The sequence below is a fragment of the Aquarana catesbeiana genome, linkage group LG04, assembly GCF_042186555.1.
Source record: "Aquarana catesbeiana isolate 2022-GZ linkage group LG04, ASM4218655v1, whole genome shotgun sequence".
Taxonomy (NCBI): Eukaryota; Metazoa; Chordata; class Amphibia; order Anura; family Ranidae; genus Aquarana; species Aquarana catesbeiana.
In genome coordinates this window covers 641,527,836-641,554,162 of record NC_133327.1, presented here as the reverse complement: position 1 = coordinate 641,554,162, position 26,327 = coordinate 641,527,836, and the positions used below count along the sequence as shown (strand labels likewise).

The 26,327-nt window shown below is 46.2% G+C and overlaps 1 protein-coding gene across 1 annotated transcript in view; it reads right to left on the bottom strand.

Annotated features, from left to right (window-relative positions):
• LPGAT1 (lysophosphatidylglycerol acyltransferase 1) overlaps positions 1-7,015 on the bottom strand; it is a 180,919-nt gene extending 173,904 nt beyond the window's left edge. The window contains exon 1 of the mRNA XM_073628412.1: positions 6,819-7,015. The gene's annotated coding sequence lies outside the window, so the exon portion shown is untranslated. The remainder of the gene's footprint in view (positions 1-6,818) is intronic.
• Positions 7,016-26,327: the final 19,312 nt, after the last annotated feature.

The window sequence follows — 26,327 nt, the reverse complement described above, 5'->3', positions numbered from 1 at the left end:
CCAGTGCTGATCTAACATGAAGGGGGCGGATGTTTTCAAGGGTGGCAACTGCTGCAAAGATGGGGCAGAATTTTAAACGTTTAGCTAGCAATAGACCCTCCAGGAAGAATAGCAGATAAAGATTTGTTTAGCAGATTTGTTTGGGCATCGTTAAAAATTCTGCCCCATCTTTGCAGTACTGGCCATCATTGAAAACATCCGCGCCCTTCATGTTAAATTCCGCCCATCACCTACATGAACACTCCTCGGCAGCGCGAGGCACAATCTGACTGAAAAAGGTCTTCAGTCGGCTATTGTTCGCAGGCGCCGTCACGCCAACACAACAGCTGATCGTAAAATCAGCTGTTGTGCTATTACGTTCGGCGTATGCGCAGTTCGTCCCGGGTACTATTCTAAAGCGGGCACTTCAACAGAACACTGGCCCCGGATCCAGGGTCCTGCTGCCACCTCAGGGCGGAAGATTGTGGTGTTCTCAGGGTTCCCTGCCACTAGGCCTGTGATGAAGCCAGGACCTGACAGGAGGAGAGGACTCGGGAGGCAGAAGAACAGGCCACCAGCTGACAGCCAGCAGGAGAAGCAAGTGAGCCATCACACAGAGGCTGAGCAAAATCCTTAGTTGCGTGACTGGGGTTGAAACTTGTGAAGAGGGGGTATATTTGTGAAGTGGAGTGTGGGGGGGGGGGGGGGGTATTTGTGGCGCGTAGGGGGTAATGCTGGGGTTTAATATTGCGTCCGCTGACACCAGTGCTGGGGTTAATATCGCCTCCGCTGACACCAGTGCTGGGGGAAAGGACAGTTTGCATACGGCCCCCCACTGGATGTGAAAATTTGTCCTGTGGCCCCCAGGTAATTTGAGTTTGAGACACCTGATGTAAATTTAAGAGACCTTCATAACAAGGTGTAGGCCAACCTGACCACCAAGAGATCTCCCAGTAATGAAAACACAGCACCAAAATGTAATTTTGTAGCACGAGGGATCCGCATCAAACTTATAACACGGGTGTGTCATTGATGCGTTCTTGCTCAATGCATTTTAAACGGGGAGGTGCATTTTTGGTGGCTTTTTTTTAACTGAAAAAAAAAAAAAAAAAATGCAGCAAGCAGGATTTTTATCTGGTTCCTCTGCGCGAAACCCCATATATATGGGGTTCCATTAAAAACCACCAGAGGGCGCGCGCCCGCTGCGCATGGCCGACGGTCGCAATCGCTGCCGGCCATAGTGTGCACGAGCGCCAGCACGGGGATTTGTGTGTGTAAAGAGGTGCTGTCAGAGGAGAGGAGACATGTCGTTTGTTCCTACTATATAGGAACAGCGAAATGTCTCCTCTCCTACCCAGTCCTAACCCCATACAGTTAGAACACACGCATTTAACCCCTTGATCGCCCCCTAGTGTTAACCCCTTCCCTGCCAGTGACATTTACACAGTAATCAGTGCATTTTTAAATCGATGTATAAATGTCAATGATCCCAAAAATGAGTCAAAAGTGTCCAATCTGTCCGCCGCAATACCGCTAAAAATCGCAGATCACCGCCATTACTAGTAAAAAAAAAAAAAAAGCCATAAATGTTTCTCATAGTTTGTAGACGCTATAACTTTTGCGCAAACCAATCAATATACGCTTATTGCGATTTTCTTAACCAAAAATATGTAGAGGAATATATATTGGCCTAAACTGATAAAGAAATGTGTTTACAACATTTTTGGGGATATTTATTATAGCAAAAAATATTTTTTTTTTTCAAAATTGTCACTTTTTTTGTGTATAGCGCAAAAAATAAAAACCATAGTGGTGATCAAATAGCACCAAAAGAAAGCTCTATTTGTGGGTGAAAAAAAAAAGAAGAGGTGAAAATTTTGTTTGGGTACAGCATTGTATGACCACGCAATTACCAGGTAAAGCGACGCAGTGCCAAATTGTAAAAAGTGCTCTGGTCAGGAAAGCGGTAAAACCTTCCGGGGCTAAAGCGGTTAACACCACAACAGAAGCGCAAATGACCAGTGAGAGGACATACATAGAATTTAAAGGGATGCTTTTCTTGCGCTAAAGGTGCCAATAATGGTCGACAAAAAAATTCATATTCATTTAAATTCACGATATTAAAATTAAAAAGTCGAATACAATTATATATAAAAAATAGGGGTGCACCGAATGGGTTTTTTGGTGCCGAAACCGATCCCGAAAATGAAAAATACACTAGGCCGAAAACCAAAAAAAATTTTTTTTTTTTTTTTTTTTAATATTTTTTTTTATACAGGAGCTCTGACCATCTCCTGTACCATGTCTACAGTCTGTGTTCCCCGCCGTGCGCCGTCACATACAGCCCCTCCTCTTTGTCCGGGCACTTTGATAGACAGATCACCCGTCCAATCTGTTTATCAAAGTTCCCCGGACAAGGGGGAGGGGCTGTAGTTCTTTCGAGGGCATGTGCTTGATGACGGTTGTTTTACTGTGTATGGAATTGTGGCGGGGGGGAGAAAAATTTTATGAAGACCTCATTCACACGGATGCTTAGCAGCTCCTGCCTGGTGCTACGTGCCATGTACAGCCACAAAACAAGTGAAGGGTTCTAATCGGCCTTTTTCGGTTAAAAACGCAGAAGTATATGGCGCTTCTCCTCCGAAAGGGACGCATATTATACCTCAACACACAGGAGCGGCTAAGTCTCCATGTTCATGAGGCCTAACAGGTTTAGCATTCATCGCATCTTACACTCAGATACTTGTAAATGTAGAATTGTCCTTCCATGAAATTGGGGTTGTGGTGTGAGAACTGTCTGGTCCTCATAGGACTGAGCAGGGAAAAGGGTTAAGAACCATCGATGTATAATAAAGGATGAATGATTTATCTCCTCCTTAGACTAAAATAAGGAGAATAAAATGCTCAACAATTGCTCATTTAGGAAACTATCTTAATTATGTCCCTTGAGATTTCCCTCATGAGACTAATCTCTAAAAAGAAACTTGTCATCTGGGGAAAACAAAGCGTACCTTTGCTAACTTTGCCTGCAACAAAATACAAGTGGACTGATTGTGATGCTGACCTTCTGTCTTAAATATTTGGAAGACATACTGTCACCTTATCCATGAAGGACAAAGTGACAGTTGTCTCTGCAAAGGGCATTCTCCGACCAACATATACTTACCTGTGCTCCCTCACAGCTCCTTGCTCCTCCACAGCTGGTGTCACTGCTCCCCTGAGCCCCCAAAAAGCAAGGAGCACAGGAAAAAGGGTGCATGAGGAAGTCAGGGGATGCCCTTTGCAGGCACACTGGCACTTTGCCCTGCACGGTGTCTCTAAGTCACGGATCCACAGGTAAGGACTTCAACTTGGTATTGCAATACTTTCAGTTAATATGCAAAAAAAAATAAAAAATTGTAGGGAGGTTGGTCATGGAAACCCACATATATAACCGACAAATTATTTACATTGAACCTAAATACTAGTTAACCCCAACAGCAGGCAGAGAGTTTCACCATGAACCTGAGTACATGAGATTGTCAATCGGTTTCCAGGTTTATTTGTCAAAGGGGTAGTAAAGCCTGCTTGGTCATTTTTACCTACAGGTAAGCCTATAATTAAACTTACCTGTAGGTAAAATACATTTCTCCTAAACGTGCACCATTTAGGAAATATTCACCTGGCATGCAGCCAGTGCGCGCTGAAGGTCCGGTATACCCTGTTGGAGCTTTGTGCCGGAACTGAGGGCTCCCGCAGTAGTGACGTCATCGTGGCCCCAGCCAATCACATAGCTGGAGCATGCAAACCTGGAAGAAAGACCAGGTGGAACGTGTCAGCCGTCTCAGCGGTGACAGTACATTGCTGGAAGGCTTCGTTCCAAGGCAAGCATTTCATATTGTGCTAGTATCTCTATGCCATTGCCTTGCAGGTCTTACAACTGCTTTAAGTGAACAAGCTGAAGTTAGAGGCTTATGGGTTTCTATTCAGAGCTGCACCAGATTTTGCACTCTCCAGTTTTAGTAAATAAACCCCCTTCTCACCTTTCCTATTCAGGACACAACGATGTCTATGTAAGGCCTAACCCCCCCCCACCACCACCACCACCACTTTATACTAGCCTTTCCAGCACTCTCCACTCTAGAGTAACCTGTGGATATGTGGGTTCGGGTCCCACCAGAGTCGCCAAAAAAAAAAAAAAACCTGAGGATATGTGGGACGTGTTACTTCCTATGATGCAGTGCTCAAGACGTGCGGCAAGACCTTCTCCACCATACCTGGGGCAGCTAAGAAGGAGGAAGTGTCAGGAAGGCAAGGTGACAGGGTCTCTTTAAAGTGAAGCTGTTCATTGTGCATGAAGGGAAAAGCAACAGGTCCACGTCATTCCCGGGCCCATTATCTGCACACACTCCTTTTCCTTTTAAACCCTGAACAACCCTATGGGGTTGATCTACTAAAAGTGGAAAGTGCAAACTCTAGTGCAGCTCTGCATAGAAAACAATCAGCTTTCAGTTTTTTTTTTTTTTTTTTTTTTAAAAAGCTCAATTGAACAAGCTGATTGGCTACCATGCACATCTGCACCAGATTTCGCACTCTCCAGTTTTAATAAATCAATCCCTTTGAACATACAGATGTACATGTAATCTGGAAGAGAGATAACATACCTGGTATAGTCATTATAGATAAGGGGGCTGAATGGACTTGAGATACAAAATAAAATGAAACACCATAAAAACAGAGTATTGCTAACAATTATAAAGTACAAAGATCAATCACTCATACAGTCCAATATTGGTTATTAAAGAGTTCACAGTCCTGTAATCATAAGATTGACATTTGCTGTATACGTTAAAAAGTGCCCCTTATCACTCTACAGATTGGTAAAGACACAGTACTATGTCTCCTGAGATTAGAAGACAGTGATGTACACACAGTTGTAGATTATATACAGTATTGTATAGAATGGATAGAGGAGTGATCAGAGACCTGCATGTATTGTTAGGACAGAGGGGACATGTATAGAAGGAGGCCTGGACTACAGGTGACACCATCTTGGTACAGGCAGATTAATGCAATGGAGGTCCAGACAGGTCACATAGAAAGGGGACTGGAGACAATAAGGACAGGAAGAGAAAGACTGAGGACATATACCGTGTGTATATATATATATATATATATATATCATACACACACACACAGGAATAGAAGTGGATGAAAAGAAGTGACAGGCCTGAACAGATAATTATAGATAGATCTAAGAGGAGACATGGACACAGAGATGGATTAGAGATGACACGCTGGGCTGTACAGGCTCGGCTGGATTAGGAACCCTGACGTCCTAGACAGGAATATATTATGTATATGAGGACATGGTACCTATAGATGTATTCAGGGAGCACACAGTGCTGTATACACATAGGAAGGATGGGGGAAGAATTAACAGACAGTGTGATGTATAAACAGGGATAGACTAATAGATAATATATATACACACAAATAAGAATTATTGTAGGGGTGGGTAGTGCTGTATAGACAAGTAATATGTATACAGGTGAGATTTATATGGTACACAGTGCTGCATAGACATGGGGGTATATATATATTGGGGGGGGGGGGGGGGACAGTGCTGTGTATAGATGTATATATATTGGGGGGGGGGGAGTCAGTGCTGTGTATAAATGTATATATATTGGGGGGGGGGGGGGGGACAGTGCTGTGTATAAATGTATATATATTAGGGGAGAGAAGAGACAGTGCTGTGTACAGATGTATATAGGGGCACAGTGCTGTGTATAAATGTATATATATATATATATATTGGGGGGGGCGCACAGTGTTGTATATATAATGTATATTGTTGAGGTACAGCATTGTATATGAATATTGGGGGGGGGGGGGTGCAGACAGATGATCAGTGACCCGATGACACACACATAGATGAGGATTATGGGGGGGGGCACAGTGCTGTGTATAAATGTATATATATTGGGGGGGGGCACAGTGCTGTGTATAGATGTAGTGAACGTATATTGGGGGGGGGGGGGGATGATCAATGACACACACACATAGATGAGGATTATTGGGGGGGGGCAGAGTTCTTTATAGACGTGGATATTACGTATGTATATTGGGGGGGCAGTGCTGTGTAGATATGGATGTATTATATATGCAGATTATTGTGGGGGTACAGTGTATATATGGATATATATTGTGGGGGGGCACAGGACAGTGTATGAATGGATATATTATATATAGATGATTATTATGGGGGGATGGGCACAGTACAGTGTGTGTATATATATATATATATATATATATATATATATATATATATATATATATATATACATACACACACACACACACACACACACACAGATGATGATTATTGGGGTGGGGGGGGCACAGCACATTGTATAGATGGATATATTATATATAGATGATTATAATGGGGGGGCACAGTGCAGTGTATAGATATACATTGGGGGGGGGCACAGCACATTGTATAGATGGATATATTATATATAGATGATTATAATGGGGGGGCACAGTGCAGTGTATAGATATACATTGGGGGGGGGGCACAGCACATTGTATAGATGGATATATTATATATATATGGGGGAGGGGGGGGTGACATTGCTGTGTACAGTCGGGTGATCCGGGTGACACACAGACACGTGAAGATCTCCGCTCTGAGCGGTGGAGGACAGACAGACGGACTGATGGATGGATGGACAGTACCGCGCCTGCGCACATCCAGCGGCGTGTAACGGCTGTGATCACCCACATCCCGGTTCCCCTTCTCCCCTCCCCCCTATGCCCATCCCCGGGCATCACCTCCCCCGTGACCGGCTCACCTGCGGGGCCCCCGGATCCCGGTGTGTGAGCGATGGAGGAACTGGCGGTGGGAGAGCCTTCCTCCTCCTCCTCCCCCTCTCCCTCCTCCGCCTCCCAGCAGCGCTGACTGCGATCCCCCTCCAGCCCTGTTCGCACTATCACAGACCCGCACACCGATTGGGGGAGAGCGGCCGGGGGATCGGCCAATAGCCAGCACGGCGCTGACCCCGCCTCCGACGTCACGGAAGGGAAAGGGCGGGGCAATGGCGGCTAACGGTGATTGATGGGCGTAATGGTGCTCGGCGTCTGCTAGAGAGCCGGTGGAGGTGACCGGAGAGAGGAGGGCTGTGACCGGAGGATGGGGGGAGGAACATAGGGACTTGCACCTGCCGGTTCCGGGCTGGACTGTCCGTGTTCAGCCAGAGGGGGGCACTGCCAGGGTTCTACACCAACAAGTGTCAGCCTTCTACTATGAGCAGGGTTCTAGAATCTAGACCTCCCCACACGGATCTAGAACCAATCTGGGGGCTTTGCCGGAGTATCACTTGTCAGGTTATAAACAGTCTGCAATAAAGGGTCATTTCTTGAGTTCTGGAGCCTCAAATATCAGTGTTCCACTATTGGCCAGGTATACTAGACCAGTGTTTCTCAAGGCGCCCCAACAGGTCATGTTTTCAGGATTTCCCTCAGATGAAACGGCTGCAGTAATTACTGAGGCAGTGAAACTGATCAAATCACCTGTGCAAAATAATGGGAAGCCTGAAAACATGACCTTGTTGGGGCGCCTTGAGGACTGGAGTTGAGAAATGCTGTACTAGATCATCGTGGTGTCAGATGTCCACTATTAGCCAGGTACTAGACCCCAAGTATCAGTGGCAGGGTACTAGAGCCTCAGATGTCACTTTCACCATTGGCTGGATTCTAGAGGATGGTTTATCTGTGATCCACTGTTGACAAACTTCTAAAACCCCCCTATCAGTGCTCCACCATTGGCAGGCTTCTAGATCAGTGGTTCTCGACTCCTGTCCTCAGGACCCACTAACAGGCCAGGTTTGCAAGATAAGTGAAATACATCACAGGTGATATCATTTGTGGCTCATGATTGCCATATTCTAGTCTGCATCTCCCCCAAGGTAATACCTAAAATCTGGCCTGTTAGTCGGTCCTGAGGACAGGAGTTGAGAACCACTGTTCTAGATCCTACAATATAGATGTTACAATATTGGCAGGTATCTACAGTGAGCGAAAAGGGTATTTGATCCCCTGCTGATTTTGCTGATCAGTTTGCCTGCTGACAAAGAAATGATCAGTCTATAATTTTAATGGTCGGTTTATTTTAACAGTGAGGGACAAATAACCACAAAAATATCCAGAAAAACGCATTTCAAAGTTATAAATTGATTTGCATTTTAATGAATGTAAGTATTTGATCCCCTATCAATCAGTAAGATTTCTGGCTCCCAGGTGTCTTCTGTACAGGTAATGAGCTGAGATTAGAAGCACTCAAGGGAGTGCTCCTAATCTCAGCTTGTTACCTGTATAAAAGACACCTGTCCATGAAGGCAATCAATCAGATTCCAATCTCTCCATCATGGCCAAGACCAAAGAGCTGTCCAAGGATGTCAGGGACAAGATTGTAGACCTACACAAGGCTGGAATGGGCTACAAGACCATCACCAAGCAGCTTGGTGAGAGGGTGACAACAGTTGGTGCGATTATTCACAAATGGAAGAAACACAAAATAACTGTCAATCTCCCTCGGTCTGGGGCTCCATGGAAGTTCTCACCTCCTGGAGTTTCAATGATCATGGGAACGGTGAGGAATCAGCCCAGAACTACACGGGAGAATCTTGTCAATGATCTCAAAGCAGCTGGGACCATAGTCACCAAGAAAACAATTGGTAACACACTGCGCCGTGAAGGACTGAAATCCTGCAGCACCCGCAAGGTCCTTCTGCTCAAGAAAGCACATGTACAGGCCCGTCTGAAGTTTGCTAATGAACATCTGAATGATTCAGAGGAGAACTGGGTGAAAGTGTTGTGGTCGAGCTCTTTGGCATCAACTCAACTCGCCGTGTTTGGAGGAGGAGGAATGCTGCCTGTGACCCCAAAAACATCATTCCCACCATCAAACATGGAGGAGGAAATATGCTATGGGGATGTTTTTCTGCTAAGGGGACATAACAACTTCACTGCATCAAAGGGACGGGGCCATGTACCCTCAAATCTTGGGTTAGAACCTCCTTCCCTCGGCCAGGGCATTGAAAATGGGTCGTGGATGATTATTTCAGCATGACAATGACCCAAAACACACGGCCAAGGCAACAAAGGAGTGGCTCAAGAAGAAGCACATTAAAGTCCTGGAGTGGCCTAACCAGTCTCCAGACCTAAATCCCATAGAAAATATGTGGAAGGAGCTAAAGGTTCGAGTTACCAAACATCAGCCTCGAAACCTTAATGACTTAGAGAGGATCTGCAAAGAGGAGTGGGACAAAATCCCTCCTGAGATGTGTGCAAACCTGGTGGCCAACTACAAGAAAAGTTTGACCTCTGTGATTGCCAACAAGGGTTTTGCCACCAAATATTAAGTCATGTTTTGTGAAGGGGTCAAATACTTATTTCACTCATTAAAATGCAAAGCAAATTTATAACTTTTTTGAAATGCATTTTTCTGGATATTTTTGTTGTTATTCTGTCTCCCACTGTTAAAATAAACCGACCATTATAATTATAGACTGATAATTTCTTTGTTAGTGGGCAAATGTACAAAATCAGCAGGGGATCAAATACTTTTTTCCCCTCACTGTAGACTCCTAAGTGCCAGCCTTCTATTATTGTCAGGGTACTAAAGCCCCGCAAGTCAGTGCTCCACTATTGGCAGGGTTCTAGAAGCTCATTTATCTGTGTTCCGTCATTGGCAAAGTTCTAGACCCCCAGGTGTCAGTGTTCCACCATTGGCAGGATGCTACATCACAAATGTCAATGGTTCACCATTGGCAGGGGTCTAGACCCCCAAGTGTCAGTGTTCCTCTATTGACAGGGTTCTAGAGTCTCAAGTCCACATCGGCAGGTTACTAGATTCTCTAGTGTTGGTGTTTTACTATTGGTAGGGTTCTAGACCCCCAAGTGTCAGTGTTTTTTTATTAACAGGGTTCTAGAACCCCAAGTGATCTACCACTTTTCTGGGGTCATTGCCAGAGTTCCTAGGGTCTTCAGTGTTATGTTTAGTAATTGTCAGTGTTTAATAACTTTGGGTTACAACAGTCAGCAATCAAATGTTATTGCCAGTGTTCTCAATCCCCAGAGTTCCAGAGCCTCAAATATTAGAGTTTTACTATTGGTAGGGTTCTAGATCTTCAAGTGTCAACGATTCATTATTGGCAGGTTACTACATCCTCAAGTGTCAGTGTTCCACTTTTGGCAGGGTTCTACATCCTCAACTGCCAACGCTCCGCTATTGACAAGGTTCTAGAGCCTCAAGTGTCTGTGTTGCACCAATGGCAGTAGGGATGCACTGGTATCAGTGCCGATACAGAGAATTTTTCACAAGTACGCGTGAAAATGCTCCAATACCCAAAACCGATACCTTACATACAAAATGAATGGGCTCAACTCACACTGCAAAGACTCCCATGTGATTTGAACAGGAATGCGGTGCGACTCATGTCTTTATTGCTTACAGTTTCCCGTATCTCTCCTGTGTGAACCCAGGCTGAAAGTGGCTGTAAAAAGTCAGAAGGTTTTTTTATCTTTATGCATTAAGATAAAAAGTTTTCTGTGTGCAGCACCTGCCCCAGCCCTCCCAATACTTGAGCCCCATCTCTGTCCAGCGATGTAAACAGGTGCCTCGGCCATCTGGGACTCTCCCTCCTGATTGGCTGAGACACACAGCCAATCAAAGTCAGTAAGCCAATGAGGAGAGAGACGGGGCGGGGCCAAAGAATGGGGACACAGAGCAGCGGCTCGGGTGCCTCCATAGCAAGCTGCTTGCTGTGGGGGGAGGGGCCAGGAGCGATGGCGAGGGACCTAAAAAGAGGAGGATCCAGGCTGCTCTGTGCAAAACCAATTACACAGAGCAGGTAAGTATAACATTTTGTTATTTTTAAACAAAAAAAAAAAACAAACACTTTAGTATTACTTGAAGTCACTATGACAAACCTTGGTTCGCACAGGATCGTGGGGAAAACCGCATGCAATCTGGACAGGAATCGCACCACATTCCCGTTTAAATCGCATGCAATTATTTGCAGTGCAATTTGAGCCAATTCATTTTGTATGGACTCAAATCGCACCGCAAAGTATCGGTACTGAGTATCGGCGAGTACCTGAACTAAGGTATTGGTACTTGTACTCGTCGATTCGAAAAGTGTATCAGTGCATCCCTAATTGGCAGGGTGCTAGAGCCCTAAGTGTCAGTCTTTCACTATTAGCATGGTTCTAAACCCTTAAGTGATCTGGGATCATTGCCAGAGTTTTAGGGTCTTGAGTGATATCTTTAATAATTATCATTGGTCATTTTCGGTGTTCCAGTCAGATCCCCAGAGCTCTAGAGCCTCAAGTATCAGTGTTTTACCACTATTTTAGAGTTACAAGTGTTAGCATTCTACCACTTCCTAGATAGCAAGGGTAACTTGCCACAAATTTGTTGCAGTGTTGAATTGTAAGTCTGTTAACTTGCTGCACATTTTCACCGGCAACTTGAGCCCCAAGTTTCAGTGCTCCACCATTAACAGGGTTCTAGATCCTAAAATGTAGATGTTTCAATATTGGCAGGGATCTACAGTGAGGGAAAAAAGTATTTGTTCGCCTGCTGATTTTGTACCATGTTTGCCCACTGACAAAGGAATGATCCGTCTTAGAGGTGTACTCATTAAGCATAGTTCACAAATCAAACGAGAACGTAATGAACAACTCTCTCGACTTCTTCACAAATTATCTTTCATCGGGTCCCGCCACGAACACGCTCCCTCTCCCACTTTGGAAATAGAACTTGGGTTGCTACGCAAACAAATCACCAACCTACTGCACTACAAGGCTAAAGGGGCATTACAATTTTGCCGTAAAACAAGTTATGAATCGAGAGACAAATGCGGGAAATTATTAGCAAAAATGGTCAGGAAACACAAGCTGTCCACATATATCCTCCAAATAATAACCTCTGCAGGTCAAGCTGTACCAACCACACAAATTACACAGAAATTTAGAGATTTCTACTCCACTCTTTATAGCCTACCAAATAGACCACCACCCCAAGCTACTATAGAAGACTACATAATGTCTTCTCAACTCCCTTCCCTTTCACCTGAGATTCGGGAAGAACTGGATTCCCCAATAACTTTAGATTAGCTCCAGCAAGCTATGGGAGCAATGAATCTGTCAGGGCTGAGCGCAGCCCTTCCTTCCTCTGAGCTGGCCGCTCAGCTTTCAGCTAATTGCCAGCTCCTATCTCTCCACAGTTACTCAGCTGTTGCTGATATCCCGCTCGTCAGTCTTGCCTACTTAAGCTGTTCAGCCCAGATGATCTCTGCCTTCGCCTTGGTCAACATCACAGATGCTATCTCCTGTGTTCATGTTAAAGACTTGCTTGGCTGACATTCCTTCTGGCTCCAGAGCCTGCTTGCTGTTCCACTTCGCTGATCTCTGGCTTCCTGACTATCCGTTCCGGTTACCGAACTTTGGCTATGTTTTGACTACATTTGTTCTATTTACTTTTTTTATTAAACAAGTGTGATTTAACTGTACTTCTGTCTCGGTCTGATTTCATGGTTTCTGACAGAAGGGGAAGGCCATGAATTCAGAAGATGCAGTCAATCCACTTGTTGGTATCGCTTCCCCAGCGATTACGGGGTGATCCAGTCCAATGCAGGGGGTTTCTCAACCAGGTTGAGATATACTTTGAGATGCTGCCCCAGACGTTTCCCATGGACAGAAGCAAAGTAGGTTTTGTGATATCTTTGCTTTCTGAGAGAGCCTTGGCCTGGGCAAACCCTCTATGGGAGATGCAAAAACCTGTTGTCTTGAGTTACCCTGAGTTTGTGGCTTCTTTTAAAAGGGTATTTGACGTTCCTGCACGCTCCGCTTCTGCTGCCAAGTGCCTCATGTCCATCAAACAGAGTACGAGAACTGTTGTCGATTGCGCCATTGAATTCCATACTCTGGCAGCACAGGTTGCTTGGAACAATGAGGCCCTCGTGGCTGCTTTTTCTCATGGTCTCTTGGATACCATCAAGGATGAGATAGCAGCCCGAGATATACCCACTGAGCTGGAGAAGTTGATCACGTTTGCCATCCTCATTGACTCCAGACTCAGACATCCTCATTGACTCCAGACTCAGAAAGACTCTTTTAAGGAGTGCTTGCGGAAGCCTCCTGTACATTTGTCTCCGAGCTTTGCAGTCCCACCCTTGCCTCCCTGACCTTCCATGCCTCCTGGTACCAAATCGGTCAGTGAAGGTGAACCCATGCACTTGGGCTTCACGCATCTCTGCGGACGAGAGAACCCTTAGGAGGAGGGAGAGATTGTGGCCAGGCAGGTCACATTTTAAAGTCTTGTCCTACCCGTCCAGGGAACGCCAGAACCTTGAGATCCTGTCACAGACAGACCTTAGGTGACGTTGTTTCATCCCCAGTTATCCAAAAGGATAAGCCCCTGGTTTTCGGTTACCCTTGCTTGGGATGAGTCGTTCGTCGAGATACAGGCTCTAAACGACTCTGGGGCTGCAGGCCTGTTCATTGATGCTGCCTTTGTATCAAAGCACTTGATTCCGCTGCAGCTGCGTGACACTCTACTTGCCATTGAGGCTCTTGACAGGAAACCTCTACAGCCTGCCCATGTGACTCATGAGACTGTTCCGTTGTCCATGGCCGTAGGGGCTCTTCACCCTGAGATAATCCATTTCCAAGTTATTTCCTCACCTAAGTTTCTGCTGGTTGTTGGTTATCCTTGGTTACAGAGGCACAACCACTCTTTTGATTGGCTCCATTTTGCGTTTTTCTCCTGGTCGCCACAATGTAGTAAGATGCTTCCAGAAGGTAGCCAAGGTCCTTTGCACCTCTTCACTCTCCTCCCTGCCGGAGGAGTACTGCGATTTTAGCGATGTCTTTGACAAAGGTCAAGCCAGTAGTTTGCCTCCACAGTCGTATGATTGCGTAATTTACCTTCAACCTGGTGCCATACCCCCCCGTGGCCAGGTTTACCCTTTATCGGTCTTGGAGGATAAGACCATGGAGGAGTATGTTGCAGACGCACTTTCTCAAGGTTTCATACTCAAATCCTTGTCTCCTGCTGGTGCTGGTCTCTTCTTTGTGAAGAAGAAGAGTGGTGAACTGAGACCTTGTATTGATTATAGGGGTCTCAATCGTTTCACAATTAAGAATGCCTATCCAATTCCGTTGATTATGGAGTTATTTGACTGCCTCAAGGGAGCAACGGTTTTCATGAAGCTTGATTTGAGGGGCATACAATCTCAAAGAGCCCTTGCACACTGGGGCGGTTTGCAGGCGCTATTGCGCTAATAATAGCGCCTGCAAACCGCCCCGATAGTGCCGCTGCATGTATTCCTGTGTGAAAGCCCCGAGGGCTTGCACACTGGAGCGATGCGCTGGCAGGACGGTAATAAAAGTCCTGCTAGCAGCATCTTCGGAGCGGTGAAGGAGCGGTGTGTATACCGCTCCTTTACCGCTCCTGCCCATTGAAATCAATGGGACGGAGCGGCTATACCGCCGGCAATGCGCCTCTGCAGAGGCGCTTTGCGGTGGTTTTTAACCCTTTCTCGGCCGCTAGCGGGGGGTAAAACCGCCCCGCTAGCGGCCGCATACCGACGGTGGCCCCCGACCCGTGGGTTTAGGTCCTCTGCAGCGTTTTCTTGGCTTTGCCAACTATTATCGGAAGTTTATTCGTAACTTCTCTTCTCTGGTCAAGCCCCTGACTGATATGACCAGAAAGGACGATAACCCACAGAGTTGGTCTCCGGAGTCCATTAAGGCCTTTGAGAGTCTCAAGGCTGCCTTTGTTTCTGCTCCTGTGTTGGCACATCCTGATCCTACGTTACCTTTTATACCTTGAGGTTGATGCTTCTGAGACTAAGATTGGTGACAGAGTGCTGTTAGCGATCATTTTAGCCCTGAAAGAATGGAGACATCTCCTCGAAGGTACCACTGTGCCGGTTCTCACCATAAGAATCTCACATTCTTGCCTGAGCCTAAAGCCTCTCTCCCAGAATGGGGCGATGGGCTCTTTTCTTGTCAAGTTTCAATGACATTGTCTCATTCTTACCCGGTACTAAGAATGTAAGGGCTGACGCTTTGTCACAACAATTTTCCTCCACTTCCAAGATGGAGTCGGTTCCGATTCCTGTGATTCCACCTGATCATATTCTGGCTACGGTTCGCACCAGTCTTACTTCTCCTTTGGGTGACAAAATTCTTGCTGCTCAGGTTCATGCTCCTCCTGAGAAACCTTGTGACCGCTGCTTTGTCCCAGAGAGTCTCCGTACTGCCGTGCTCCAGACTTACCATTCTCCCAAGGCTGCTGACCACCCTGGGAAGAATCAACTCTTTTGGGCCATTTCCCAACAGTTCTGGTGGCCTAGTCTACGTGCTGATGTAACCGCCTTCATAGATGCCTGTTCCATGTGTGCTCAGAGTAAGACTCCACGACACCTTCCAGTGGGCCTCCTACAACCCATACCCAATGGTGAGAGGTCTTGGACCCACCTGTCTATGGATTTCATTGTGGAGTTACCCAACTCCCAGGGCAACACAGTTATCCTTATGGTGGTTGACCGGTTCTCGAAAATGTCTCATTGTATTCCATTTAAGAAGTTGCCCTCTTCTAAAAAATGGTGACAAAAAATTCACCATTATCCCCGATCTTAGGTCACCGCCAATTTCCACCGGGACTTCCTATGGAATTCAAAATTCTACGGAACTCGAATTGTGAACATACCTCTAAGTTTGTAGTTGCGGGGCGGTGGCCTTTCATGATGGAGTTAGTGAACACCTCAGGCCCCTATCAACTACCATTTTGGACCCAGTCATGGGCTGGTTTAGTCAGATAATGTGAATATCCTGGTTTGTATCACCCAAGTTGGGCCCAGGTGGTTCTCGGGAGGCATGCCTCCTGAACAGTTATGAGTATGTATATTACTGTATTGCCCTAATGCAGGCATGTCCAAAGTCCGGCCCGCGGGCCAATCGCGGCCCGCGGTCCGGTTTCGGACGGCCCGCCTGGTAATTTTGACATATATATCTTTTGTGGCCCCCAACGAATCCCCGAGCGCCGGGGGCCATAAAAGATAGATATGCTGGCTGCCTTGGAGGGGGCGGGACAAGCGCCGTACAGGATACAGGAGAATTTCCTGTTTACACGGCGTCCTGTGTAAAAGGAAGTCCCGTCTCCTGCGCTGCCATTGGACAATTGTTTTGTCCATCATAGGAGGCGGGACTTTCAATTAAAGAGGCCGCCGTGTAAACAGGAATTTCTCCTGTATATCTGTTGGCGCTCGTCGCGCCCCCTCCCTGTCTCCTCCAAGGCTGCAGATGGACATGAATCAGGCTGCACTGACAGCAATGGTGAGTCTGCATTCATGTCAATGTGGTGGGGGCTGCCGTATTTATGTCAATGTGGTGGGGGCTGCATTCATGTCAATGTGGGGGCTGCATTCATGTGAATGTGGTGGGGGCTGCATTCATGTCAATGTGGGGGCTGCATTCATGTGAATGTGGTGGGGGCTGCATTCATGTGAATGTGGTGGGGGCTGCATTCATGTCAATACGGTGGGGGCTGCATTCATGTCAATGTGGTGGGGGCTGCATTCATGTCAATACGGTGGGGGCTGCATTCATGTCAATACGGTGGGGGCTGCATTCATGTCAATACGGTGGGGGCTGCATTCATGTCAATGTGGTGGGGGCTGCATTCATGTCAATACGGTGGGGGCTGCATTCATGTCAATACGGTGGGGGCTGCATTCATGTCAATACGGTGGGGGCTGCATTCATGTCAATACGGTGGGGGCTGCATTCATGTGAATGTGGTGGGGGCTGCATTCATGTGAATGTGGTGGGGGCTGCATTCATGTCAATACGGTGGGGGCTGCATTCATGTCAATACGGTGGGGGCTGCATTCATGTTAATGTGGTGGGGGCTGCATTCATGTTAATGTGGTGGGGGCTGCATTCATGTCAATACGGTGGGGGCTGCATTCATGTCAATACAGTGGGGGCCACATTCATGGCAATGGAGTGGGGGCCGCAGATGGGCACTGATTAGGCTGCATTGATGGGCACTGACCCTTAGGCTCGGTTCACACATGGGCGGCACGACTTGCAGGTCGCCTCAGCGAGGCGACCTGCAAACGACTGCCGGGGCGACTTGCGAGACGACTTCTGCATAGAAGTCTATGCAAGTCGCCCCAAGTCGCCCCCAAAGTAATACAGGAACCTTTTTCTAAGTCGGAGCGACTTGCGTCGCTCCGATTAGAACGGTTCCATAGCACAGAACGGGAGGCGACTTGTCAGGCGACTAGGTCGCCTGACAAGTCGCCCCAGTGTGAACCGAGCCTTATTTTGCTTCACAGTTCTTTATTTAAAATTTAAGATTTTTTTTCCTGAAACTTCATTTTTAAAGTGAAGGTGCGTGTTATAAGCAGATTAAATCCGGTATATCCAAATAACACGCCCAAGCTCATCTATTCACCACACACAGCACAAAGGCAAGAGAATTCTTGTTGGGCCGTGTATTAGTGCTCGGATGGACACACTTAGACCAAATTTTAATGGTTTAAGAATGTCAGGCAAAATGGTCGGCCCTCAAGCATGTTCTATTCATCAAATCTGGCCCTCTTGGAAAAAAGATTGGACACCCCTGCCCTAATGGCTATACTATTTGTACTGGGTTATTAAGTGTTGGATAGCAACATGGTTTAATATCATACTTCTGTTATTTCATTTCCTGGTTGATACAGCCAGGTGGCCTACGTTGGAATGAAACACATCAAAGCTCACTTTACCTATCTCCCTCTCCTTCTCCCCCTCTCTTTTGGCCATTCCTACTCTACTCCTTCCTTTCTCTCCCTTTCTGTCTATATTTAAGAAAAAGTGGAAATGAAGATTGGGCGGCCCTGTTATCCCATTTAGCAACTATACCTTAGTCACTTTTGTAGTATGAGACACTAATGAGCCAGCTAACCGCAAATCTCCCCATGCTGTTTTTCCATGTATATCATAATCACTTATTGTAAATACAGCTTTATTGTGATCTGATGATATGTGAGTGTAATCTCACTTGTTTGTATGTTATTATTGTAACATCTGGGTTTTACCCTTTCTTGGAGTTCAATAAACATTATATTTGAAAAAAATGAAAAAAAAGATCAGTCTATAATTTTAATGGTAGGTTTACTGTATTTTAACAGTTAGAGATAGAATAACGACAAAAATATCCAGAAAAATGCATTTCAAAAAAAGTTATTAATTGATTTGCATTTTAATGAGTGAAATAAGTATTTGATCCCCAACAATCAGCAAGATTCCTGGCTCATAGGTGTCTTCTATACAGGTAACGGGCTGAGGTTAGGAGCACTCTCTTAAAGGGAGTGCTCCTAATCTCAGCTTTACCTGTATAAAAGACACCTGTCCACAGAAGCAAACAATCAGATCAAATTTGTTGGAGTGTTGAATTGTCAGTCTTGTTAACTTGCTGCACATTTTCAATGGAAAGTTGTACACTTGCAGGCACTTGAAGCACAAGTTCTAGTTGACACTTTTATAATGTGTAGAAAATTTGTGTGGCACATCTCTATTGCACAACATAACTGAACCAGAACTTGCCACAGATTTTCAGAATGTTTGCAAAGAAAGTTGATTTGGAGTCATGCAATGTGGACTTGCTGCAATTGTGCAATAAACTCATGAAGCCTGGAAAGTCTAGAAATAGCTTAGAAAGTCATTTTCAAATTGCAGCTTATTTGCTTGCTATCTGGATTATCTAGAGTAATTTGTAGGGCTCTCAGGATGTATAGAATCTACAGTAAACTAAAACCTCAGATGTCTGCATTTTACCACTTTTCTGGGGTCGTTGCTACTATTTTATAGTTTCGGATGTCCATTTTCAACAACTTTCTGGGATTATTGCCAAGGTTCTAAAACCTCAAGTGTCATTTCCATGTTTTACCACTTATGCTGGGTCACTAGTAGTATTCTAAAGCTTCAAGTGTCAGTGTTCAGCTGCTTATCCTGGGTCATTGCCAGTTTTCCCAAGTCTCAGGCATCACTGTTCCACTACTGGACCAGTGTCAGTTGTAGAACCTAAAGTGTTAGGGTTTTAGCACTTCTACAGTGACATTGCCAGGGTCCTAAAACTTCAAGTACCGGGGTTCTACCACCTGTGTCATTGCCAGTGATCTACAGCCTCAAATGCCAGCATTTTGCCACTTACTCAAGGTCATTGCTAGTGTTTTAGAACCCCAAATTATCCTGGAACCTTTATATAACTATACGCCATAGCTATGCTGATGAAACCCAGATCTATAAAGTGCCTTGAAAAAATATTCAGACTCCTTGAAAATTTCCACATTTTGTCATGTTACAACCAAAAACATGAATGTATTTTTTAGGTATTTTTTGTGATAGACCAACGGAAAGTGGTACATAATTGTCAAGTGGAAGGAAAATGATACATTGTTTTCAACATTTTTTACATTTTTTTTTTATTTATAAATATGTGAAAAGTGTGGCATGCATTTGTATTCAGCACCCCTGAGTCAATACTTTGTAGAACCACCTTTCGCTGCAAATGCAGCTGCAAGTCTTTTTGGGGATGTCTCTACCAGCTTTGCAAATCTACAGTGACATTTTTGCCCATTCTTTTTTGCAAAATAGCTCAAGCTCTGTCAGACTGGATGGAGAGCATCTGTGAACAGCAATTTTCAATTCTTGCCACAGATTCTCAATTGGCTTTAGGTCTGGACTTTGACTGGGCCATTCTAACACATGAATATGCTTTGATCTAAACCATTCCATTGCAGCTCTGGCTGTGTGTTTAGGGTCGTTGTAAGGTGAACCTCTGCCCCAGTCTCAAGTCTTTTGCAGACTCTAATGCCCCGTACACACGGTCGGACATTGATCGGACATTCCGACAACATTTCCGACAGATGTTGGCTCAAACTTTTCTTGCATACACATGGTCACTCAAAGTTGTCGGAAAATCCGATCATTCTGAATGTGGTGACGTAAAACACGTACGTTGGGACTATAAACAGGGAAGTATCCAATAGCTTTCATCTCTTTATTTATTCTGAGCATGCGTGGCACTTTGTGCGTCGGATTTGTGTACACACGATCGGAAATTCCGACAAGGGATTTTGTTGTCGGAAAATTTTATAGCCTGCTCTCAAACTTTGTGTGTCGGAAAATCTGATGGAAAATGTGTGATGGAGCCTACACACGGTCGGAATTTCCGACAACAAGGTCCTATCACACATTTTCCCTTGGAAAATCCGACCGTGTGTACGGGGCATACCAGGTTTTCTTCTTAGATTGCCCTGTATTTGACTCCATCCATCTTCCAATCAACTCTGACCGCCTTCCCTGTCCCTGCTGAAGAAAAGCATCCCCACAACATGATGCTGCTACCACCATGTTTTAAGGTGGGGATGGTGTGTTCAGGGTGATGTGCAGTGCTAGTTTCCTGCCACACCTAGCGTTTCAGGCCAAAAAGTTCAATGTTGGTCTCATTTGACCAGAGAACTTTCTTCCACATGTTTGCTGTGTCCCCATCATGGCTTCTCGCAAACTGGAAACGTGACTTCTCATGGCTTTCTTTCAACAATGACCTTCTTCTTGCCACTTTAAAACGGAATTCCACCCAAAAATGGAACTTCCGCTTTAAGGGAGGTGATCCCCTGACATGCCACATTTGGCACGTCATTTTTTTTGGGGGGGGAGCGGATACCCTCTTTTTAGAGGGTCCCAGCTCCCACTTCCTCCCGGCGCACTGCGGCACCAGAAGGGAGATCACCTCTCCTCCCTCCCTCTCGGCAATCATCTGGGACACGTCACAGGTCCCAGATGATTGCCCGGCCAGTCATGGCTCGCGCATGCACAGTGGGTGCCCGGCTGTGAAGCCACAGCCGGGCGCCCACAGTTACAATGCCGGCGCCGCAGAGAGGAGGGGAAGACGAGCGGGGCTTCGCTCCCCCGCATCGCTGGACCCTGGGGCTGGTAAGTGTCTGATTTTTAAAAGTCAGCAGCTGCAGTATTTGTATGCTGACTTTTAATTTTTTTTTTAAGCAGAACTCCGCTTTAACATAAAGGTCAGATTTGTGGAGTGCGTGACTAACAGTTGTCCTGTGAACAGATTCTCCTACCTAAACTGTGGATCTCTGCAGCTCCTCTAGAGTTACCATGGGCCTCTCAGCTGCTTCTCTGATTAATGCTCTCCATGCTCCGCCTGTCAGTTTAGGTGGACGGCCATGTCTTGGTAGGTTTGCAGTTGTGCCATACTCTTTCCATTTTCGGATGATGGATTGAACAGTGCTCCATGAGATGATCAAAGCTTGGGATATTTTTTTAAAAACCTAACCCTGCTTTAAACTTCTCCATAACTTTCTCCCTGACCTGTCTAGTGTGTTCCTTGGCCTTCGTGAGGCTGTTTGTTCACTAAGGTTCTCTAACAAACCCCTGAGGGCTTCACAGAATAGCTGTATTTATACTGACATTAAATTACACACAGGTGGACTCTATTTACTAATTAGGTGACTTCTGAAGGTAATTGGTTCCACTAGACTTCAGTTAGAGGTATCGGAGTAAAGAGGGCTGATAACAAATGCGCGTCTTACTTTTCAGATATTTATTTTTAAAGAATTTTGAAAAACATTTATCATTTTCCTTCCACTTCACATTTATGGGCCACTTTGTGTTGGTCTATTACATACAATCCAAATAAAATACATTTACGTTTTTGGTTGTAACATGACAAAATACTTTTCATTTAATAGTGTCCCTTTAAGTGTGTGTGTTAAGGGCACCGGACACAGGGGTGCTATTGGAGGCATGACGCTTGTGTAAACACGTGATTGGGGCTAAGAAGCTCTATTGGCGTAGTTTACAGTATCCTTGGGGCTATGATCCTTGCGCCCGAACACTCCACCTTACACCACTTGCATAAGGTTTCCTGTGATTGTAATTGATTGGCGGGTCCATGGGGTGGGGCTTTTAGCGGACCAGCGGCATCATTGGCTCATTCGCTGCCTGTCTCCTTCAGCAAGTGAGGGGAATCAGCAGCAGAAGCACAGCTCAGGGCAGACTGGGAGCGATAGGTCCGTGAAGCAGGCAGAGGCAGCAGTCCATCCATTTCCCTGTGACAGTAACACAGACTCGGCACCCAGCTGTGCACACAGAGGGATCGCACAGAAATATCTAGGTACAGTACATGCTGCAGGGTCAGAGACTGGAGGGGGGGCAGAAGAGGCACCTGCTATGCCAGCTATTATCACTTTGTCCTGACTTTACAGTAGGACCTTTCACCTCCAACTTTACTTCCCCTCTTTCCATGTAATGCAAGTCTATACACCTTCCCTATCACACCGATCCTCCCCCACTTCACTATCTCCTGTTTGCTCTCCCCTCACTTATATCTTTACTGCTCCCCTGCTGCAGCTTCCATGTCAGATCTGACCAATCTGCCCCTTTCTGTCCGCGGCACCTGACGTCATTTCCCTGGGGGCCTGTGCTCGCTAGTGCTCCTGGGAGATGTGTGTCATCATTTCCCAGGAGTCAGTGGGCAGCGCCGAGGGCTGCAATCGCGTTATTTAAAAAACGGAAGTGACCCGTTGTGATCGTAACATGACAAGTTTCCATGCGCCGCTTGATGTGCTTATTGCGCATGCGTGAGAACGGGCGGTGCATGCTGGTAATACAGCAGCACCGTATCCCGGAAGTGTATGCTTGTGGGCTTCGCCTGCCCACAAGTAAGATGGGAATGCCCGAGAAGCAATAATATAAGGTAACTTTTATAATAGAAAGTCTATGGCAAAATGCAGCTAACCCACAGGAAAGCCACAGGTGCACTGCGCTGCACCCATGGTGTGGGTAAACCACAAAGCATCAGTGTGAAAGCAGAAAACTTTCACATGATCGGTCCAAACCAGATCAGACCATCTATTCACCTCTATGGAGTGGCAGATGTAAACGGACTACCGCATATCCGATCCGCTAAAAAAAAACATCGAAACAGAGCCCATAGAGTAGAGTGGGCTGTATCCGTGTCCGCTTTGCATATGCAGAGTGGACATGGACCTGTCATCTGCCCGCTCCGCTCATTGTGGCCCATGACCGATTACCAAGTCGCTTAAGTGGCCCTCGCTCTTCAAAAGGTTGGGCACCCCTGATTTATACCCTACTTCTACACAGGATAGGGTAACATCACAGTCGTCCCAACAAGATTCTGGAAACATGCATTCCAATGCATGAAAAAGGTGCTCCAGCAGGGTCATCTCAAGAGATCTGGAATACACTGTTCATCCAGGATATTGCCAGATTGTGGTGCCACTTTTGACTAGGCTAGGGCGACCCATGAAAAGCATAATTACTCTCTTTCTCTCTATACTTTTATGCAGTACTGTGCAAAAGTTTTAGGCAGGTGTGAAAAAATGCTGTAAAGTAAGAATGCTTTCAAACATATATAAATAGTTTATTTTTATCAATTTACAAAATGCAAAGTGAGTGAACAGAAAAAAAGATCTAAATCAAATCAATATTTGGTGTGACTATCCTTTTGGCTTCAAACCAGCATCAATTGCACAAAGCAGCAACACTTGCACAAACTAGGGGAATTTGTAGGATTAGAGTCAGGTGTATGATTAAAGTGTTTGTTAAAGCAGTGCACACAGCTACTGCCAGCCCCTCTGCTAGGATTACATGATGTATATACTATATGCCCATTTAAAAAATTCTTGTTATAAATACCGTTTTTCTTTCTCCCCGGTCAGCAGTCATGTGACCGCCCGGCGCTGTCTTCCTCTGATGTATGTATTACAGAGCTCTCCCTCTGACGTCTGCCGAGTGGTCACGTGACCTCCCTCTGTAATGCAAATGTCAGAGGAAGACAGTGCCGGACAGTTACGTGACCGCTGATCGGGGATAAGAAAAACTGTATTTATAAGAAGAATTTTAGAAAGTGGCATATGGTATATAAATCATGTAATCCTAGCAGAGGGACTGGCAGTGATTGGGAGCAGTAATGTGTGAGCTGCTGGGAACGGTGGTAGAAGGGGAGGGGCAGCTCATACACAGAGCTGACAGGCGGAGAGGGGAGGGGGAAGGAGGACACAGGAGCAGAGAGGAGAGCTGCAGATAGCAGGCTGCGGATGACGGAGGCATGTAAACTGACCACAGTGTCAGGCTCAGCAGCCATAATGCACCGTGGTCAGTTTGCAGGGGGAGGGCAGAAACTGGCAGGATCAGCCAGGTGTTACAGGGGGCCAGATCACACAGAACAAGTACTGTGCTGTATAACATGCTTTAAAGAAACAGAATCAATTTTTTTTTTTGGGTTAACATAACGCTTTAACCAAGTATACCTAGCAGCAGGGGCGGATCCAGAGTCTAGTCTCGGGAGGGGCACTGCCAGAAAACATTTTCTTGAGGGCAATTTATCGGGGCAATAGCTGGTGTTAGCGCTTTTATCATCACTGCACCATGGTTCATATGGTGTCAGGATGATTGAAGCTCATTATTTCTATTATTACATTGTATTATAAAATGAAATGGTTCAACTCACCATAGTGCAGAATCAGTGGGAGCCCTGAGTATGTCACTTTCCACATCGACCTGCCTTCAGATGCGGATTGTCATTTGCCACGTCCCTGCCACAAGTTGCGGATTGTCACTTGCCTGCCACCAGATGCAGATTGTCACTTGCCACGTCACCTGCCACCAGATGTGGATTGTCACTTGCCACACGTTGCTGATTGTCACTTCCCACGTCACATGCCACACGTTGCGGATTGTCACTTGCCATGTCACCTGTCACATGTTGAGGATTGTCACTTGCCACAAGTTGTGAATTGTTACTTGCTATGTCACCTGCCACCAGATGCGGATTGTCACTTGCCACATGTTGCTGATTGTCACTTGCCACATCATCTGCCACACGTTGCTAATGGTCACTTGCCACATGTTGCTGATTGTCATTGCCACGTCACCTGCCACATGTTGCTGATTGTCACTTGCCACGTCACCTACCACGCATTGCAGATTGTCACTCACCACGTCACCTACCACACATTGCGGATTGCCACTTGCCACGTCACCTGCCACACGTTGTTGATTGTCACTTGCCATGTCACCTGCCACACGTTGCTGATTGTCACTTGCCTGCTATAAGGTGCAGATTGTCACTTGCCAGAGTGAAGACAGGCAGTAGAGAGATGATGTTATCTCTCTGCTCCCCCACCCGCTGGCATGCTGACTGGCCAGCACCTCCGCTCACCTGCCAACTGGCCCGCCCGCTCACTCACCTGATGACTGCCCTGCCTGCAAGCTCACTCACCTGCTGACCCCCCCTCACTCTCCCGCCGACCCGCCCGCTCACTCTCCTGCCCACTTCGGCTCACCCGCTGACTGTCCCGCCTGCTCGTTAACCCGTCTGCACACTCACCCGCTGACTGGCCCGCCCGCTCGTTAACCCGCCCGCTCACTCACCCGCTGACTGGCCTACCTGCTGGCCCATCACTAATTTCTCGGAGGGGGGGGCAATTGCCTCGTTGCCCCCCTGGATCCGACCCTGCTTAGTAGGGGCTAATGATCATCAATTTGATATATAGGTTGATTCACGGTTGTTAAAAGAAACAGCAGTGCAGGAGGCTTAAAACTGGGTGAGGAACAGCTAAACTCTGCTACTAAGGTGAGGTTATGGAAGACAGTTTCATGTCTCAGGTCATACACCATGGCAAGATTGAGAACAGCAACAAAACACAAGGTAGCTATACTGAATCAGCAAGGTCTCTCCCTGGCAAAGATTTCAAAACAGAGAAAACCGTGAAGCCAAGCACATGAGTTCTCAGGTGGATTAGTAGTAGAAGACCACACAGAAAGCTGCTATTCTAACTCATATGAGAAGGCAACCAAAAAACATTCAGAGGGAGCACTATTCCAAGTGGTATAGTAAATGGCAGATTCAATTGTGCAAGTGCAAATACACTTGAACAATTGGTTTATTGAATAAATGAACAAAGTTCATGAAACCTGTCACAGGGGTAATTCCAGATAGCCAGGGTGCGGAAACAGGTGAGAGTGCAAGCCAAACTCATAGTACACTGAATGTGGTGTAGCGCCTTGACATGGGTCCAGATGGATGACTCAGATCCCGAGAACTCCTTGGTGATGAACAGGGTGGCCGGGTGACAGCAAAGAGCATGGAGAAAGCCCGCAGCAGCCGGGGGACCTAGAAAAGATCGCACCCACGGGCCGGACTGACCTGCTCCGAAAATGGAAATAATGCCAGAAGCTGGAGCAAGCGCTTGACA